This window comes from Carettochelys insculpta, chromosome 7 (genome assembly GCF_033958435.1).
Source record: "Carettochelys insculpta isolate YL-2023 chromosome 7, ASM3395843v1, whole genome shotgun sequence".
NCBI lineage: Eukaryota > Metazoa > Chordata > Testudines > Carettochelyidae > Carettochelys > Carettochelys insculpta.
The window spans coordinates 69367630-69386024 of NC_134143.1; the positions used below are offsets into that span (position 1 = coordinate 69367630).

General features: G+C 46.2%; 1 protein-coding gene across 2 annotated transcripts in view; it reads right to left on the minus strand.

Annotated features, from left to right (window-relative positions):
• The window catches only part of SORCS3 (sortilin related VPS10 domain containing receptor 3), a 477486-nt gene that overhangs the window by 74458 nt on the left and 384633 nt on the right, over positions 1 to 18395 (minus strand). The gene's annotated exons all lie outside the window — the stretch shown is intronic.

The following is an 18395-nucleotide window of genomic DNA, read 5'->3' on the forward strand; positions in this document are numbered from 1 at the left end:
ACGTGAAACGAGGCTCACAGAAACATTGTAGGGAACCGTCCCCGCCCTGCCAGGGTGTGAAGTGAGTGACTGCCCCTACTAGGTATTGTGATGTTCTACAGTACAGGTTGAAATTGTCTAGTCCAGCACTCTTGGGACCTAACTGGTACCAAACTAGAGAATATGCCGAACCATGGGAGTCAATGTTGTCTAGTACATTACCAACACTTCCACTGCTTACTGGGCTCTTAGGAGACATTTAAGGGTCAGTTACAGTTAAATAACACCACAGAACACAGAAAGCCAGGACTGGTAGATGTAAACAAACTTTATGGGAATGCAGGAAACTTGGCCACACCCATGACAAGTGGACATCCGGCTAACTAAAATCATACCAGAGCCCAGATGTTGCCAGACCAGAGAGTCCTGGATTAGAGAGGTTCATCCTGAAGGTTCATAAAATAGCTCAGCCTGGGCTCAGAAAGGCTAAGTGTTTATTTTAAAGTGTGGTGGTGACCAGGAAAACAGGCATGGCACAGGGACAAGGTTTAAAGACAAGGTATGTTTGGGGTCACCAGGGACCTTGATTATCATGTGGCTGATCTAAGCAGGGTTCTGAAAGGAAGGTGGTAAGAGGCGCATGGGAGGTTATCCCTGGGGAAGAAGCATCTCCTCTCCTCAACCAGTTGGGTGACACTGGGACCGCCCCTGTAGTTGAAGCTGCCTTGTTCTGGTTCTGAGTTTCTATTTTTGGAAATAAATTGAGGCCTGAGGGAAGGCATATGAAGAGACACGTAGCTGAGAAATTATTTTCATGTCTCCAGCTGTGGGGCCTGTACAGCAAGAGCCTGTATTACTCTACAGATTTAAACAGATCTATGTTGGGGCAATTGGCAGTCACCACATTTACTGCAGTGGCTCATGTCCACTGTCCTGTCCTTCTGTTAGTGGTGTATATCTTCACCAAGAGCCCTTCCACCAATGTCAGAGGAGCAGCATGGGAAACCAAATGGGGCTCTTGGCTCCCTGTTCTCTGCTGGGAGCTAGACTGCCCCCAGCCCCCACCACCACCAGGCTCTCAGTTTGCTGTTGCCCCCTGGGCTCCTGAGCTCTTCATAGCTGTGTCTACATGTGCACGCTACTTCGAAGTAGCGGCACTAACTTCGAAATAGCGCCCGTCGTGGCTACATGTGTCGGGCGCTATTTCGAAGTTAACTTCGACGTTAGGCGGCGAGACGTCGAAGTCGCTAACCTCATGAGGGGATCGGAATAGCGTCCTACTTCGACGTTCAACGTCGAAGTAGGGACCGTGTAGACGACCCGCGTCCCGCAACGTCGAAATTGTGGGGTCCTCCATGGCAGCCATCAGCTGGGGGGTTGAGAGACGCTGTCTCTCCAGCCTGTGCGGGGCTCTATGGTCACTGTGTGCAGCAGCCCTTAGCCCAGGGCTTCTGGCTGCTGCTGCTGCAGCGGGGGATTCATGCTGCATGCACAGGGTCTGCAACTCGTTGTTGGCTCTGTGGATCTTGTGGTGTTTAGTGCAAGTGTGTCTGGGTGGGGCCCTTTAAGGGAGCAGCTGGCTGTTGAGTCCGCCGTGTGACCCTGTCTGCAGCTGTGCCTGGCACCCTTATTTCGATGTGTGCTACTGTGGCGTGTAGACGTTCCCTCGCTGCGCCTATTTCGATGTGGTGCTGCCCAACGTCAATGTTGAACATCGACGTTGCCAGCCCTGGAGGACGTGTAGACGTTATTCATCGAAATACCCTATTTCGATGTCGCCACATCAAAATAGGCTACTTCGATGTAGGCTTCACGTGTAGACGTAGCCCACATGTCTTCCCTCAGGCCTCACTTCGTTTCCAAAAATAGAAACTCAGAACCAGAACAAAGCAGCTCCAACTACAGGGGCCATCCCAGTGTCACCCTACTAGGTGAGGCGAGGACATGCCCCGTTCCCAGGGATAACCTCCCATGCGCCTCTTACCACCTTCCTTTCAGAACCCCACTTAGATCAACCACACGCCCAAAGCTGCCAGGTTTCCAATGTGAAGCCAGGAGCCTGGGAAGCAGCCTGAATCAGAGCAGGGATCTGGGAGCCCAGGTGGCAGCCCTGTTTTGAGTCTGGGGAGCAGCTGGGGTCTAGTGGGAGACTCACACTCATCCCAGGGTGACAGTCTAAGCTGTGAGCTGTGTGTGGAGTTCTCAGCAGGAATCCTACCAGCTGGGAGACATGACGTTAAGAAAAATGGCAGCCAAGGTAACACAGCATCTGCAGGGACATGGAGCCTTGCTAACCTTACAGCCATAAGCCTCTCATGGAGGTTAGCTATTATATCAGTTCAGCAGCGCACCCACCGTGGTGGGAGTGAGGCTGTGGATACTAACAAAATTTAGTCAATGGATTTACAGTGTTCTCTGTAAACTGAGCACTTGAGAAATTGCCCAGGACAGGTGCTGCCCAGCCAATCAGCGAAGGGCCCACAACAGGCAGCGTGAGTTTCTACTTGTGGTGTCCATTGGTGCATGCTTTGGTGCATATCGCAGAATTTATTCTACCCCAGATGGAAAAACTTAGCAGGAACCCTGGCAGGGAATTGTTTTTATTTGCTTGCTTGCCTTTTCTAAGTACTGCTAACTGTCAAGAGGCAATACAGATAAAGCAGTACGAGGTGAAGTCTTCATTCTGTCTCACACCTCCTCAATAACATTGTCAATCATCCAGGACCTTAATTGCTAGCTGTGTTGGAAGAAGATGAAAGATGAGTGCTTGGTTTTCAGGCGCCTACTTTGGAAAGTCAATACGAAAAGCCATCTTTAGATTCCCCAGCTGAGCAGGTCTTATCTGGATGTCATTGAGAAGCAATAAATATGGGTGCCCAGATGGCATTTAGACAGAGACGCTTTTCTGACTAAGTACACTTAAACAAGTATTCTTCTTTCTGGGCCATAAAACGATAATTTACTGTACACAGACATGACAGAATGAGTTTCCCCATCTCTCAAAGTAAACAGTTAAATTTCATGTCGATTCCCGGTTAACACCGAAGCATCTTCTCAACCCCCTTTGTACTCAGCTCTCACAAATCCCATCTCAATCCCTTTTGTTACAGAAATGAGTTTATGCTTTTATTGCAGGGCTGGATGTCATTAATTTGCGAGCAGATTATTAGAAACCTGGAAAACAGTTCTGAAGCGCCTGCAGATTTACGATGAAGTTATTTTAGAAAAGGTCAGTGGCGATGGTGCTATAATTAAATCTTTCATTAATTTTTTAAATACACAACAACTTATAAATGCAATATAAATTGACCAGATGACCTTGCAGAAAATTATTTAGAACACTCATTCATGTTGTACAATAATATAGCAGTCCAGAGAATTGTATTTCTTCTCCATCCTTGTTTTAATTTGCGGTGGAGTTTCACGTTCATTGCATAGCAGTATTAAGTAGAGGAGGATGGGGCCAGGGACTTGGATGGTTTGGGGGTTATGGGGTACCAAATTTTTGACCTCTGGACCACTGATTCAAAGCCAGCACCAACTTGGGAAGTGAGGAAAAAGTTTTAACAACACTCCAGCTGATGTGATACCTAGACAAAAGTACTTAGGGGTCAGACCTTGGGTCCACTGCTGCCTGTAGGCAGGGATGGGACACTAGGCTAGGAGGTGTTTCCCACATACTCTGTGCCTAAGTGATCTCTATGTTTGGAGGTCAGTAAGAACTTTTCCTCTGGACCAAACTGGTAGGGATCCTCAGGTGTTATTTATTTTTTATTTATTGCCTTCTTCTGCAGCATAAGGCATGGGGCAGCTGCAGGTTTAAATTAGCATAAATGATGGACTCTGTAACATAAAGGCTTTAAACAATGATCTGAGGACTTCAGTAACTTGGCCAGAGGTTAGGGGTCTATTATAGAGTGGGTGGGCAAGATTCAGTGGCCTGCAATGTTCGGGGGGGGGTGAGACTAGGTGATCATGATGGCCTCTTCTAACCTGATAGTCTATGGGTCTAAGAGAAGCCAAAGGCTAACCAGGCATGGAAATGCACCTGCCTCCTTGGTCCTAAACAAAGCACCTTTATATCACGTTAGAAGTAAGAGTGCAAAATACATGGCAAATGTGTGGCTTCTGTCTGTATTTGGCTGGATCTGTTCCCTGGGTAGACAAAAGATTTTGATCTCCAGAGTTGTCAATCTCATTCATACGGAAAGCTGAAGGGAAAGGACATTTGCAATACCTCATATTGTTGAGAGACCTCTCATTGACAATACGAAGTTCTGCGGAGCGTGAAGATGCCCAGTGGAAAGTGAGTGCTAAGGACACTGTGTAGATACTCCGATGTCACAGACATGGCAAGAATCTCCATTAGTTCCACAAATACTAGCGCTTCCCTCCAATGGCTAACATCAAATGCTAAGGAGATAACAATTTGGCTCACTGCGTTTCCTGCGGAGGCTATAGCACAATCCTCTTTGAAAACAGACTGTATCAACATTTGACCCAACATATCTGCAAACTATTTTAAAGTTCAGTTTCTTTCTATGGATACATTAATTGATTCATTCAAATTCTAGCACTCTACCCCTTTTTAATACTCTCTGCTCGAGCAATGTGAATGCATGTCTACCCAATGCTGGACACATATGGGTACGGGAACCTCTTTTATCTTCAGGTTCCAAAGGTGGAATCACGATTATAAACAGTGAATGTTAAGTAAATTAAATTAATATGATGAGTGAATCCATCAGAATCTGTAGGATGGCATTCAAAAAGCCTTTGGCATATCTCTGAAGCAACTGGCTCCTACAGTTTTGGGGGAGGGCAGCCACTCAGCCACTCATACACAATGGAAGGGTCAGAGAAGTATTAGTTTTGCAAGTTTGAAGAGAAACCTAGTGGCAGGTGGCCTTGTTCTCCACCCCACATTAGCAAGGAGTGGGCAGTGCCCTATGTCCAGTCCATCAAAAATCCAGAAGTGACAGACTTAAAGTCTGCTGTAACTGTGTGAACGTCAACTCAAATTTGCCATAAAATAATTTGAAGTAATAACAATGTACGCTTCTGTAACACTGATGTTGACATTCTTCCTGAGGGTTAATTAAGCATTGCAGCATCTGTGTGAGTTAGGCCAATGTGATCATTTTCATTTCACAGCTGGGTGAAATAAAACAGAGAGGGGTAGGGATGTGACCAGTGCTACCCAGGGAGTCAGTACAAACCACCAGCTCCCATTCGTTTCATTATGCAGCTCCCTATCATCTATAGATGGAGGTAGGAAGCCCTCTGGAATACACATATCAGTGGGGCCAACAGCCACTGTGGGCCCCAGGGCAAGGGGCGAAGAGGGCCTGACTCCATACCATTGGAAGAGGTGTGGCCAAGAATGGAAGGGGAGGGACCTATGGCAGTTAGCCTTAGTGTCACTCAGACTATGGCACTTCCCTCCCCACAGCCTGGGGGAATGGTGCTGCTGCAGCAGTTCAAAGACGCCCAGAGCTGAGGTTGCTGTCACTGTGAAAGTAGCAGCAGCAGTGGCCAGAGCGCCAGTCCTCTTTAAAACACCAGGCACCTGTGCAACGGCCCCCACTCCTTATCTCCCTGTATCTGCAGGCCTGCCACAGATAGACTTTTAATATACTTTAAGACCAGAAGAGATCGTTAGGTCAAGTAGTCTGATCTCATGCACAGCACAGGTGGGAGAATTTCACCATCTCTCCAGTGAGCCCAACAACTTCTCAGCCAATCAACCAAAACACCAACAACCACTCCCAGAATGCAGTGTGTACTCAAGGTACAAAATCTTGACCTGAGGTCACATGTGCCAAAAAGGTTGCAGGAAAAGGATACTGGCTCCTTAACGCAGGCTTAGCATTTAGGGCTGAACACAGGCGAGCCAATGGCAGAACAACTACACGTTGAGCCTGTGGGGTTATTGTCCATGAATGAAGAGCCAGAGCTGAGCAGTTCCCCATGAATTAAACATAAATTATGACTTTGGAGACAAGCAAATGGGCTGTGTAACCTTCTGATTATTTTTATTAGGGTTTAGATTGAATTGGGGTGAGAGGAGGTCACCGATTACATAGAAATGGGATGGAATGAGAGCAAGACAAAGAAGCAGAACCTAATTGAGAGAGACATAGACCAGCAATTAGGGAGAGTGAAAGAGGAGCTCAAGCGATATTATCTAATGATTGGCACGATGATGCAGGCAGCGAGAGACGGGAAAAAAAGCAGACATAAAAGATGAGAGATGACAGTTTAAAGGAAGGCAATCATCGATGAAAAACTCTCTATAATTTTTTTCTCCAAACAATAAATAGAGTCTTTAAAAGCCACTTTGAAGAGTTTAATTCAGTTCATTTCACCTGACTGCCGGGCCAGAAGTGGCTGTGCCACAGCTCTGGGATGACATAAGTCAAGGCTGCCTGTGCTTTTTATGTATGGGTGGGAAAAGATGAGAAGAAATGACAACCCACTTTGGAAATGGGGAGGCAAGATCTGGACGGAATGAGAAAACGGAAACCATTTTTACTCCATCAGAAAGGTTGTTCTTGCAGAAAGGAATGAGGTCAGATTTGTGGCTCGTCTAGAACAGCGCAGCTCCACCAGCTTCAAGAAATCTACCCTGGTTTACCCCAGCTATGCAAATAACCCATGGTGTCAAGAAAGAGTCTCACAACTTGAATCCCATTTTTTACATATAAAGCATATTGGTCGGCACCTTCTAATACTTTAAAGATGGCCCAGTGCCAGCAAAGGTGGATTTCAAAGCCATTCCAGTCTAGGATTTTGCTTTAGTCCAGGGGGTCAGCAACTCCCAGCACAGGTGCCAAGAGTGGCACACGAGCCCATTTTCATCAGCGTGCAAGCTGGCAGTTCAGCCCTGTCCCTCCTCCCCCAAGTAGCCAGGAGCTTGCTCAAAGCCATGCCTCCTGTGGATTAACAAAAGACCAGCTAAGGCTACCAACCACACCCTACACAGTAAAGCTCTGCATCCGAATTTATTTATGAAGCTGTTATATGTAGGACTATCAGTGACTTTTAAAAGTATCACCTGCACTGAGACCATACGTAGCAGTCAATGGTCAAATGTTGGCATAGTGCCTCTGAAAGATTGCTGACCCCTGCTTTAGTCCATTACAAAGGCTGGAAAAAACTAAGTTCCGCTTCCAAACCCTACAAAACCCAGGGAAGGTGCCTGGATCCGAGTTTTAGTTTAGGCCCATCATTGTACCCATATACGCTCTCTGTCAAAATGAGCTATTTGGCAATCTGTCTTCACCAAAACACTGTCCTAGGCAACAACCCTGGGATAATGAAGGAGGGAGGCAGGATCTGGGAGGAAAAAGAGAGATTCTGGAGTAGCAACTGGTCTCAGCACTGTGTTTCTTGTGGTTATTTACACCCAAAGGAAATACAATAAAAATGGCACAGAACAAGTTGCAATGTCCTTTTTAGGCAACATGCCTAGCTGCTGCCTGGACTTTTTAACTCTCCTGAACCCAGGGAATGACATAAACTTAATAATATATGGAGATGCACATCTCATAGAATGGACCTTAGGAGGTCATTGAGTCCAGTCCCCTGCCCTCTTAGCAGGACCAAGCACCATCCCTTTTTTTTTTTTTAAATCTGTTTACTGTAGATCCCTAAATGACCCCCCTCAAGGAATGAACTTGCAATGCTGGGTTTAACAGGCTAATGCTCAAACCACTGAGCGATCTCTGCCCCTGTAGTTTTAGGAAGTTAATCTTGAAAAGCTGTTGGCAACACTGGGATTCACAGCCTATGTGACAAAGAGACCATTATTTCAACTCAGCTGGCTTTCCAAGTGAGTCACTAGCTAAGTTCTCAGCAACTCCAGGTTGAAATCTCAGTTCTGCCAGAAATTCCCTGTCTCAAGTATCTGAACACCTCAGTTCCTCCCCTATCAAAGAAGATACTGGCCCTTCCTTTGGCTGTCTTGTCTATATAGTTTGTACATGCTTTGGAGTAGTGGCTATCCCTTAATGTGTACAGTAAAGCAAGCACTGATTGTGGCTGGACCCTTTAGGATCTGCCATAATACAAAGAACAAGATGCCTTCCTTATCAGCAAGCTTCAAAGACCGTGCTTGATTGAATGTCACTGAAGGCAGAACTACTATCCCTCCAGGTCAAAGTCGGATATGGGGGAAGTGATGGAATCAGAAAGAAAGTCCCAACGCTCACTGCCATAGAGTTTTTGAAACAATAGAGAAGATCCAAACGGTCAATGCTGTCAATATGGCCCATTTAACCAGCACTCCTGGCTCTTTAAAAATGTCCACACCTTTACCCATCTATTCGATAGGCATGTTCTTTAAAGTGCTGGTGTGAGAGCAAAAACCCTGCAAATAACATGGTGAGATGCAATCTCCAAATTTGCGCATTGATGCCAAGTGCAATTAGCAAGTCATCTGCAGAACACATAATTAGGAGGCAGCTCTACGGCTCAAGCCGGATTCCTGTATCTGTCCCATGGCTTCATGTGCAAAAGAGGACGGAGGGATGGAAAAAAATCAAGTGATATCAAAATACATGTCAGGGCTTCTAAAATCCATTCTTTAAAAAAAAGACTTTATTTCTGATGTTTCCAAACCATTTTACGTGACAATTGCTTCAAAAGAGATCCCAGCTACATAAAAGGGAGCAGAGAGCACAAGAAATGAAGAAGAGAGGAGAGTGAATTTTTCATGCTGTCTCTTTTTTTTTTTATGTGAGGGGAGTGTTCTTTTCTTTTTGGCTTTTTCCTTTTGTTTTGTATTGTTTATTTCAGAAGTTTTTCCTTTCTTTTTTCCTTTGCGGTGCTCATAAAAGGCAACTGGCCTGGCATCTTTCAAGCCTCAAATCCCCTTTCTTCTCCAGGGCAGATACAGCATATGCAGCAACCAGGGGAGTATCCCTGTGCTAAACCACTACTGGGTCTCAGGCCCTGTGCTGCTGGTACTGTCCACCAGGAAAAGTAGCACAATTCAATCTCTTTTGCCCACTCTTTCCTTGGTGTCATGGCCAACGTGCCACCTCTTGATGGGGAAAGCCACTGGTAGGAGACTCCTTTACCTTGCATCTCACATAGGCCATCAAATAGGTCTTAATTATTATTAAGGTGGAGGTGGTAGTACCCAGGAGCTTCTATCAGGGATTAGGTCCTCCTCATTTTATATCTGCGGCAACATGGAATGAAATGCTGGTGCCAGTCTCAGAGAGCTTGGTTAGTGCCAGCGAGAGCTGCTGGGCAATGGACTCTCAGCTGGCAGGCCTGGGCTGAACTTGTGCCTTACCAAGTGCTGCTGAGCACATGACTAAGAGAGTTCACATAATAACTCTCACTCTCAGCTGAGAGTTCAGGGCATACAGCATTAAATGCTGTGCAGGGATAGGTCCTGATGAAGCAGATGGTTGCAGCTGGCATAGGTGCCAATGACCAGACCCACGACTGACGGAAAGTAAAATCACGACCCTGACAACTCCCAGTTCCTTTGTTCAAGGCTGTTCTTTAGTCACTTGGAAACAATGACTGAGAACAAGAACACTCAAAAGGTGTCTTCACAGCCCCCACGGGGCCTTGTTCTAGCCCCTCTGAATGAAGGCGTCACAGCCCTCTGCCACTCACCCAGCTGCCATCCCTCTCAGTCCTTTTTACGTGACAGGTGCTGCAAGCCTTTCTTCTCTTTCTGCCCAAAAGGGCAGGACACCAAGTGACTGAACACTAGCCTGGAACTCATGTAACTAGTCTGTGCCTCAGTTTCCCCTTCCACAAAATTGAGGCTCCCTGTACTCCTGACCTCATCTGTGATGTGCCTTGAGAGCTAGTGATGAAAACTACTATAGAAGAGTTTGGACTCTATATAGATGAGTTTCCTGTAGGGCACATGACAGAACAAACACAACTACTGTAACTGCAGCTCCTGCCCTGTCAGGGCCAGACAGATGTGTAAGGATATACTGCAGATGCGTAAGGATATACCACCTGCCCCGTCAGGTGGTTGCCAAGGGTTCTGCAAATCTGCTCCTGGTAGGGCCATGGCTATATTACCCAGAAGATCTACCCACTCAACATCGATATTCCGGGTTTTGATTTCGGGCGCCTGGTGGGAATGCGTGAAATTGCCATATCAGGGATCAGCAGTTGACCCCTGTACATCTTGCTATCACAAAGACTAAGGGAGATCCATGGGAGAAACTCTCCCATCGACCTTCCTCAGGGAGGACAGCCAGGTAACTCAATCGCAGATAAGTTGATTCTCGCTAAGCAACTGCTGTAGCTAGAGCTGCATATCTGCAATTGACTTACCTGCCTAACGTAGACCAAGCCTGGCATCTCCTCCAGAGTCACACACATCCTCTTTCCTTCTCTCCTTTCCTGAGATGCAATAAATACTCTATTGCTTGAGAACAATCACTCCAAAAGACAGATGTTGTTCTCACTTTATTAGCCTATTCAAATGATACGGAAGGGCAGCATGCACTACTGGCATGATCAATACCATGTTTTTGCAGTCTAAGTAGCTGAATTCAAATGGTGAGCCACAGGTCTAACAATTATACTGCTACTGGAGGAGAGAAAACATGATGGCAGGAGACGGTAACCAGGAGACTACATATAATCTTTGTAGTCAGAAAAACTAAGAAAATGAAAGAGCCAATCAAATGGCATCGTTCTGGATATAGGCGGATCAGGACCTGGGATAGGAGAGGAATCCCCAGACATACACTAGCATAGCATAAGACTTGACTCTCAGTGACAGCAGGAGGCTCATTTTCCTCTAATATCTCAAATACAGTCTATTTCCAGAGATGGTTGGAAAGCAGATCTGATGGTCCAGTGGATTGGCTCACCATCATAAAGGCTATATCTCAAAAAATCTTTGCTTCCCTAATTCAATATTTTTATTGTGATCTTTGATCATCCAATATATGTTATCATGATGTAGGGTTTGTTTGCTATCCTCTCCTTCTGATGTGACTTCTGTTTCCTCACAATTCTTTTTTATTCCACATCTAACTGAAGAGTAGTCAAAATCTGGCTACATTTTCCGTTGCAGACCTTTGATAATCTTTGCTTCCCTCCTTTTGAAGGCTTCAACTGTATTTTCTATTATGCCTTCAATGCAGTCCACAGTTCCCTGCTACCGTTTTCATGGTATTGTATCCAAAGGATTGTGCTGTGAATCAGGACAGACTTCATAATATTGCCAGTAAAACCCACTTTAGAAACTAATCTATCACCAACAATGAAGCCAGTTGCTTTCTAAAAACATAATGCAGTTGAAATGGAGACCCCCGAGTAAGACAGAGCGGAAAACTTCCCAATAGCACAAAACTAATCTCCAGGGGAAAAATCTCGGTGCCGTTCCTGGGTAACACCATGAGACAAGTTGGATAAATATGGTTTTCAGACAGTCTGGAAATCTGTACATTGCTTTCTCCCTCCAAGAATAGAGGCATTTTAAACTGACTTGAGACTGTATGACAATTTGCCTGCACAGTTTTTAACCCCTTTCCCTCAAAAGCAATAAACAGAAGTTATACCAGATTTTCCTAAGCCCACAAGCACACACATACATGTCCTCATCACTAAATGGTTTGCTGGAAGCTATGAATCACAGTTCACCTTCTGCAGACTGAGGGTGGACATACAGAACCAGCACTCTTTTTCCCTGGATTCCCTCTCCCTTTGTAATATCTCTGGTTCAGAAGCAGCAATGGCTGAACATGTCAATAAGAGACAGACAAAGTGCATGAGGTAATATTTCATTGGACTAACGGCTGCTGGTGAGCGTGGGCCAATAAAGGATATTACCTCACCCACCCCATCTCCCTAATATTCTGGGACCAAGACAGCCACAATGACACTCTGTAGGTTCTCATAAAATGCTTCTCAGCTTGTAACAGATCCTCAAAAGGTATTTAGGCTCCTAACTTCCACTGAAATCAGGGCTCAGTCTCTGAAGCCCACTTGAGCTCATAGGTTAGAACATAAGAACATAAGAACATAAGAATGGCCATACTGGGTCAGACCAAAGGTCCATCAAGCCCAGCATCCCATCTGCCGACGGTGGCCAATGCCAGGTGCCCCAGAGAAGGAGAACAGAAGACAAGTGATTTATCTCCTGCCATCCATCTCCTGCCCTTGTTATGAAGGCTAGGGCACCATACTTTATCCCTGGCTAATAGCCATTTATGGACCTGACCTGCAAAAATTTATCAAGCTCTTTTTTAAACCCTAATAGAGTCCTGGCCTTCACAGCCTCCTCGGCCAAGGAGTTCCACAGGTTGACTGTGCGCTGTGTGAAGAAAAATTTCCTTTTATTAGTTTTGAACCTACTACCCATCAATTTCATTTGGTGTCCCCTAGTTCTTGTATTATGGGAAAAGGTAAATAATTTTTCTATATTCACTTTCTCCACACCATTCATGATTTTATATACCTCTATCATATCGCCCCTCAATCGCCTCTTTTCCAAACTGAAAAGTCCCAGTCTCTCTAGCCTCTCCCCATATGGGACCCTTTCCAAGCCCCTAATCATCTTAGTCGCCCTTTTCTGAACCTTTTCTAATGCCAATATATCTTTTTTGAGGTGAGGAGACCACATCTGCACGCAGTACTCGAGATGTGGGCGTACCATAGTTTTATATAGGGGAAGTATGATATCTTTTGTCTTATTATCGATCCCTTTTTTAATAATTCCTAACATCCTATTTGCCTTACTAACTGCCGCTGCACACTGCGTGGATGTCTTCAGAGAACTATCCACTATAACTCCAAGATCCCTTCCTGATCTGTCGTAGCTAAATTTGACCCCATCATGTAGTACGTGTAATTTGGGTTATTTTTTCCAACATGCATTACCTTACACTTACCCACAGGTTTGAGCACCTGAGATGTACTGATATTTTTAGCTTGCTACCTTGCTTCTAACCAGCACAGATCTGTCTACACAGCCTGAGAGGCTGCCTCCAAGCTGAAATATAGACAGACCTTTGGGGGTGTTTCAGATTTCATCACTCACAGAAGTCCCATCACTCAGGAAGAAACAATCAAGACTAGCAATGACTGGACAGAAACTGTTCACTCTCACCTCAGAGCTTTCAGCTACCTGTTCTGGGTTCAGACCTGTAACCCTGAAAGGGCAGGCTCCCACAGCTCCAACCGCCTAAGACATCCAATGCTCCATAAATGCTCCCTTTATAGTCCTGATTTTCTCCTGCCCCCCCACACACCTAGCCACTGTTCTATGCTATTCTCTCCCCCATCTTAATGCCTGGTGCTGTGAGGCTGAGATTTAACATGAGGTCACTGCAAAACATGCCCAGGTCACCCCAGATGTGCTTGGGAAAAAAGACAATGGCATGGGGTCTCTTCATTGGTTTGCCAATGCAAACAGAAGTGCGTTCTCAGATCTGTAACTAAGGAGGAAGGGAGCAGCAGTTCCCTTGCTGGACACGTTGATACTTAATGTTCCCACAAAGCCTGCTGATATGCCATGGAGCAGCATTCAAGAGCTGCCCTTCCAAAAGTGGGCTTGGATGTAGATCTTTCAGGAGAAGGTTTGCACCATGGTTAGCCAAAGAAGTGAACTAGCAGCAATGACAGCCACAGTTCTACCAAGGGGGTTGGTGGGGGAGGGGGACACACTTCTCTGATCTCTTGATTTTGGATGGAAAACACTCTGCAGAAGGGATGGGGTTTTGTGGAGCATGACAGGAGGACAGCATGGGTTCAGTGGCTCAGACAGCAGCTTGGAATTCAGAGGTTGGGGTTCTGCTCCAAAGCATGGGACATTAAGCAAGTAACCTTACAACTTTGAGTATCAGATTCCTTGCCAGGCTTCCGAACACACAGTTTGTACCCTGTTAAAACTCCAGATTAGGAATCAATACAACCCTCTAGTGGAAACTCAGACTCCTCTCAAACATTTTATACTGGTATAGTTTATTCCTATACCTTTATATCAGTATAACTGTGTCCACTCTAGTGAGTTTACTGATTTACATATCTTGCCATAAAACTCACAACCCCAAGGAAATAACTAAATCAATATAACATCTGTGTGTAGAGCAGGTACTACACTGTAAATTCTTTGTGCCAAGGACTGTCTTCCTATGTGTGTATATTCAGCATCCATCACAAAGGGGCTCCCAACTCAGAAGAGCTTTCAGCTGCTAAATAATAAGAGCATAGCAACACGCAATACCTAATAAATTCCCCCTGAAAATTATGCTAGGAAGTCGCCAGCGCACGTTGCCATCTGGTGCTTTTCAATGGCATTAGGAGTCATCTTCTGCAGTCCTAAGGATTTGCTGTGATCTCTAGAAGGAAAATTTTAGCCGTTTCCAAGAGAAGAGGATGGGGAGCTCCGGAAAAGCAACTCAACCCTTGTTTCAATTTCAGTTCATTTGAATACCGGGGTCATGCAATTCCCTGCAGCATACCATTGCCCCTGCCTGGCAGCCTCTGACTTCCTAGCAATCCTATGCACTATGGACGAAAGCAAACGCCCCATCTGACAAGCTGTTCTTTGTTGCGGACCCCTGAAACAGTGGGAGCTCTGCATGGCCACCCAGATCCTACTCTCCTGCAGCAAGTTGGCAGGAGATGGATGGCAGGAGACAAATCACTTGAGCATTGTCTTTGGTTCACCTCCTCTGGGACACCTGGCATTGGCTACTGTCGGCAGACAGGATACTGGGCTAGATGGACCTTTGGTCTGACCCAGTATGGCCATCCTTATGTTCTTATGTTCTAAGTTGCAGCATTGAGCCCTGAGATGGCCCACAGCCAAGGCAAAATTGTTGGAGCATCACAAAGGCACTTAGTTCTTATGCCTCAGAATCCCCATGAGCCCAGAATGACCCATATTCACCCTTATGGATCTGTTCACTGCAATTCTTCTTCAGGGAAATACTTAGAAAAGCTAGTTGAGAACCATTTTTTAGATACATTAAAAATGAGCTGTTTTACTCTTCAGCACCTGTGAGTCTATGAGTAGGAGTTTCTATTAAAATTGCTAGCAAGTAACAGGCAAAATTTCTTTCACCATTTTACAAACTCCTATGATTTTGTTTTCTACTGGGCTCAGTAATAATAATACTAAATGACTCGAAAGATTAAAAAAAATAAAACACACAGTTCTCAATACAGTTGGCAGAGAATGTCCAGCAGGACTGGCTTCTTACATTCTTCATAGAAATACCAGAAAGATAAATAATAATCATCATCTTAGCTTTTAAATGCATTTATCATCTCAAAGGAAAACGCATTACACATGGGTCAAATCTTCGTCAATGTAAACCGGTTTAGCTCCGTTCATTACTGGGTAGATACTGATGTACTGATTTACGCAAGGGGAGGATCTGCCGAGCTATATGGGTTTGAATGAATGCAACTGCTTCACCCACTACTGCATTTGGAAAACAGGAGATGCATAACGATGCACAATATAACACTGCAGAGAAACCAGTATATTGACCAGGGTCCACTGGTTACCCAGCGTGGCGCACTTAGGATTCAGTCCTCCATTCAGAGCTGTATACACCCCTCCGATCCCTAAAAGGGCATTGACACCAGTTTCAGGAAACATTATGAACTGGTCTTCATTCTGCCTTATAGTGTTTTGCTCTTTTCAGGCAATATCTGCACATGACAAGCCTGGACACATGCTCAGTTCACTGCACAACAGCTGGTCTTCCTGCAAAGACAGCAAAATGGCTCATTGATGAATTTTTCAATTTCTCCTCAAAACTGACAAAAATCCCTGTTATTGCCTATGACAGGAAAAATGTTCTGCGAATGGGAGCCCTTGTCTTCAGCTGGAAATTTGCCAGGGTTGCCAACATGCACTATATAAAAGCAGACACTCCAGAAGGAGTGCCAAGACATCTGCCACCCCACCTCTCCCCCATGACGCCTACCCCACCTTTGGCCCCAAGCCCTGCCCTACCCTTCCCTTCCTCCTCAGGCCACACTCATGCTTGCTCTCCTTTCCCCTCCCTTCTCCTTTCCCCTCCCTTCCATCACTTGCTGCTCTTCCCTGCTCCCTGCAGGAATTGGGAGGAACTTGCTTGCAGAGCTGGGCTGGCAGCTGTAGCCATCTGACGCAGGTCAGAGGAGACCCCAGCTGAGCCAGGGCTGGTGTGAGGGATGACTCATTGGCTTCTTACCTCCTCCACCTTCAGTAACCTGTCTTATGTGTCCAGTCCATACATATGACCAGACACTGTTAGGCAACATTTTAACCAAACTTTCGGGTTGAAAACCAGACACCTACCCAATGCAGGACATCATTTTCCAATGGACAAACGACAAGACACCATCACCAACAATGTAAGCTAGAAGGGACCATCAGACTAAGTTAAACTGACCTCTCATGTGGCATGAGCCATAGGAGTTCCCTGCATTTATTCCTGCTTGAATGAGAAAAGCATCCAACCTTGATTGAAAATACCGAGGAAGCTAAGTGCCCTGCTGTCTCTCAAGTGTGAAGTATATAACCCAGAAAAAAAAATGGTTTGGTTGTTCTGGGCTAAATTATGAAGCTGGGCTCTGGCTCTTTGCACCAGCTACGTGACATAAAGTAGCCATCATCCAGCTGCACATGTCTAGAAGAGAATGCCACTAGGTTAGGAGAACACTCTACTTATGCAACTGCACTGCAGCTGGGCCAGGTGCCAGTCTAGCAGAGGGGGCAGTCTGGCACACAGAGAATCAAACACTTCATTGAACACCCTGGCCTAGGTAATTTTCTGGCTGAGTTCCCATTGGCACATAAGAGTTAGAGGAAGGGTCATGAGGGAGCCAGTGACACCGTCTGATTCTAAAGAGGCCCCAGCCCCACACTCCAAGGCAGGAGGTGTAGCTGGCATAGAACGTGGCTGCCCTGACTTCCTGCCAGCGAGAGATTCAACCCAGTTCCTGGGAATTCTCAACCTGGCCACCACAGTCAGGTTCCAGCCCCTGGTGTCAGACATCGATGGCCTCTATGTCCCAGAGATAGCTCCTCCCCAGGGACCCACGTGGTGACAAAAGCTCTGCTGAGGTTCTCTCTCCAGCACTCCACTAGCAATCTGGTTATATCTCCCTGGGTAAGACTGATGTGTCTGCCCCGACTTTGGAAGAAGCACCACAGGGGATCACAGAATCCAATTCCAACTAAATCGCATCGCTAGAAATGGGCCCAATTTCCAAAGCACTGATCTGAATCCAAACGTCTCAAGAAACTGGTGGCTTTCCTGTTTAGTGTCCTCCTCAAGGTCGATGATGAATAGTGGCACAACCGACCTGCTTACTCCCACCTCTCCCTGAAATACAAGTATACAGGAGGGATGGAGATCAGAGCAAAATACAGCGGGGCTGATCCTCTTCCCTTTAGGAATGGGTGTAAATCAGGAGAAACCCCATGGCAGGAGGGTGCGGGCGTCAACCAGGGCAGCACCAGCAGACTCAGCTCCCTTACAAGGTGAAATCCAGAAGAGCTTCAACAGCCAGAGCCGCAGGAGGCTTCTGTGTTTGCAATGAAGTGTTACCGCAGCATAATCTCCTTCCTGGTGTGATTAATGAAGGGCACTTACTCACATCGCAGGAACATTCCGGAAGCAGCACTACACAGCTGTATCTCCCAGGACGGGGAGAGTGTTTGGATAGGACGCCGTTAATTCTACTGTTCTCAGGGAACCTAATCCCTCCCTCAGAGCCAGGCTGCCCTCTGGTGGCACCTAGACCCCGGGAGAAGAGCGAACAGTGACGTGGTCAGTGTAAGCCTCAACCTCGGTGTGGATAGCTGCAACCCATGTGGGTGGGTCAGTGTGTGTTTCAAGCCATGCTCTGCACCAAGCCACAGGATGTAAGATGTTGCGGCCAGCAGCTACGAAATCTTGGCTCTTTTTGCAGTGCCTGTGTTTAGTTCTGGCAGTCTCTACTTGGTGTGGCAGCGAGTTGCAGCAGTGGGCAATAAGCACCCTGTGGGCCAGACACAGTTCGTCAGGGTTAATCCTTGGCAGGCTGCCCTATGCTTTACGTACCTGTGCGTTCATACGTGCAGCTGTTCGCAGCTTCCATTGTCCGCAGATGGCTGTTCCTGGCCTATGAGAGCTGCGGAAAGCAGTGTGAACCAGGACATATCATCCCGTAGCTGCCATTGGCCAGGAACGGTGATCCGTGGCCAATGGAAGCTGCAAACAGCCATACCTGCAAACACACAGGTAAATAAAGCATTTGCCTACGCACCAGTGGTGAAGCTTAGTGACCTGCAACCAGTCAGCAGGCTTCTTATTGCCCACACCTTGCTAAGAGGCTAGTTATGGCTCCGTTCTAAACACCAGTGTTGTACTGAACCATTTTACGGCTTGTTTATTCTCCAGCCTGTGTTATACAGGAGTTCAGACTCAATGATC